The following is a 2,725-nucleotide window of genomic DNA, read 5'->3' as shown; positions in this document are numbered from 1 at the left end:
GCAATATCCAGGCCGGTGCACATTGGCATAGTCCGTCCCGGCCGGAACCATTTCCACGTGGTCCGGAATATTGTGCGTCTTCGAAGATCATCTAAGTGGGATTGTAATAAAACGCTGTGCTCCCAGGGAAGGTCTGGGCTTTTAGTTGGAAAATCCCTGCGAACATGCATCTCCTTCGGAAGGACGTTGTCTACACTGAGAGGAACAAGGGCCTTCTCTGCCTTTTCCCCTTCACCATCGGAAGATGGCGGAACCCTAGACGGGGCATTATCTTTGGCCTTTTTACTACTCTGTCCACGTTTTGTCATGATTATACTACGTAAGAAATGAAGCACTGACGATAGGAAGTGTGGTTTCAACAGAAGTGGGAGAGTCCCTCACGAAATAACGATTACAGGAAAGAAAGACAAAGGAGTAAATCAGAAAATGCTTTCCGAAGGTTTGAAAGTTGAATCGAATCGAACCTCTCTCCTATTTATAGGGATAAGTTGCGCAGAAATCGAAGAGTCATGATTCAAAACGTGCGCGAGAAACCAAAATGTCACATCATCCTCTGAACCGCCTCGGGGGCAAATATAATAATGACGCATACAGGCAATGACGTCATTCCAAAAAGAAAGCCACGCGTCAGTGGCTCAATAACGTCATACATTTCACCTCATTCATATTGCCGCCCCTGGTCGAGGTCAAATTCTCCTAAGCCGAGGTTTGCATTTCCGCCCATCGAAGACGCCCACCGAATGCGTCTCCAACGAGTGGAGGGACTAACTGTACATGGTCAAATTTGACCGTCAGCATCTCTATCAATGTGGGTACACCCAGTGAGTGTACGCCGACTAACGTAGTGGGTACGACTCGGACGTGGGGACAAAAGCGACATTGTTTAGGACTCAGTGTCTTCACTAGGAAGACGTTATCTATTTTTGTAACTTTTTGATTATTTCGAGGAAGGTCTCTTATTATATAAGGGAGACCTTCACATTGTAAAGAGGAGGATTCTGGAATAATACAACTCTATCATTTTTCTGACTCTCTCTATCTTTGTCTCAAACGAACATATTCTCTTGAGTTCATATTATCACTGTATAATACTAGATCTACAACAATAACATTATTTTTACATCTCTAGGTCTACTATATTTGATTACGATTTACCCTTCCCTTACTTTTGATTGTTTTCCAGCTTACAAAGTATATTGTTAACTTTTGAGCCAAACAGAAGTATAAAATAGTACTTAGAAAATAGGCAATTCGGTGCACTAAGCTTCTGCTATGTGCGGGTTTCGAGGAAGGGCCGAACCACAAGGGTCTATTGTAGGTAGTCTTACCCTGCATTTCTACAAGAGGTTATTTCCACTGCTGGAACCCGTGACCTCCTGGTCGCATGACAGTAACTTTACCAGTAACGATAAAGTTGCCCTTCAAGTATAAAATAGTACCAATATTAAAAAAGTGAGATCCTTCTAGATTTGCTGGTAATTTTAATTTTCCGAGAAAGGTGACCATACCATGTTGTTTACTTTAGAGTTAATATCCTAAAATTCCCCTAAACTATCAAGTTTTTGTCAGTTTCGTACTTAAACTATTCGATGTCCCAAAAAACCCCTGAACTATATTATCCTTCATATTAAAAACCCCTTATTGTATTCTTAGAGGTGTGTCTATTACGCGCTCCTAATTGTTTAAAAAAGTGCTATGTAGCACTACACGTGGCTATTTAACTCAACCTATAACCCGCCTAAAATATCATTTTTTTGTCAGTTACCTGCTTAAACTATTTGGTGTCCCCAAAATCCCTCTAAACTATATTCTCCTATACATTAAAATCTCATGTTGGACTTTTAAAGGTACGCATGTCTAACTATATTAATTTATGGTTTGTATAAAGTTCTTATATAGTTACTCATGATGCATTACTCTCGAATAATTGATTAATTCTAAGAGTTTTGGCCAAAATAATATTTAATGTACTGTGTTAATTTTAGGTTTAATTGTGATTGTGCTTTATGCTAGACTCCAATTGATAAGTCCTTATTTATATTCACTTTGTACCACAGTTAAAATATAAATAAAGACATACAGTGTTGTTTCTCTTAAAAGTCATCTTATATTACATAAAAAAGATTACACAAAATAAAATTTCAAATAAAATATCAATTGCCCAACAATTACATTCTCTAATTCCATATTATATATAGAAGGTTTAAGAGATTCAACTTTACTCTTTACAAGGTGTTGAGTTTAATAAGAAGATTTAAATTGGTATTCTTTCAACAATATGTATAAGACATGAAAGAAGACTAAACCAAGAAAGAGAATAAATAATTTTAGAGAAAACAAGAGAGGGAGAAATTTTTCTAGAGGAAACACATATGGAGAACCGAAGAAAAAAGGTTAAAAAATGAAGAAGAAAGTGAAAAACAAAGAAAAAAGGTGAAAAAATAAGGAAGAATGATGAAAAAATAAGGAAAAATGGTGAAAAATGAGGAAGAAAGATGGATATAACTGAAATAAGGAGAATATTTATTAAAAAAAATTTGAAATAGGGTTATGCTAATTAACCATTATTTTCTGTTATGTGGGCCATTTTGATGGCTTTTTTCAGCTTTCACGCGCTCTCAAGCGAGTATCTACACATGTTATGCCAGGTCAGCGACGAGTGGGTTTTGATATGAGTGGAAATATAGTTCCCGGGGGGGGGGGGGGGGGAGGGGGGGTATTTGGG

Source organism: Nicotiana attenuata, unplaced genomic scaffold (genome assembly GCF_001879085.1).
Source record: "Nicotiana attenuata strain UT unplaced genomic scaffold, NIATTr2, whole genome shotgun sequence".
NCBI classification, from domain to species: Eukaryota; Viridiplantae; Streptophyta; class Magnoliopsida; order Solanales; family Solanaceae; genus Nicotiana; species Nicotiana attenuata.
This window is presented reverse-complemented; position numbering follows the sequence as displayed.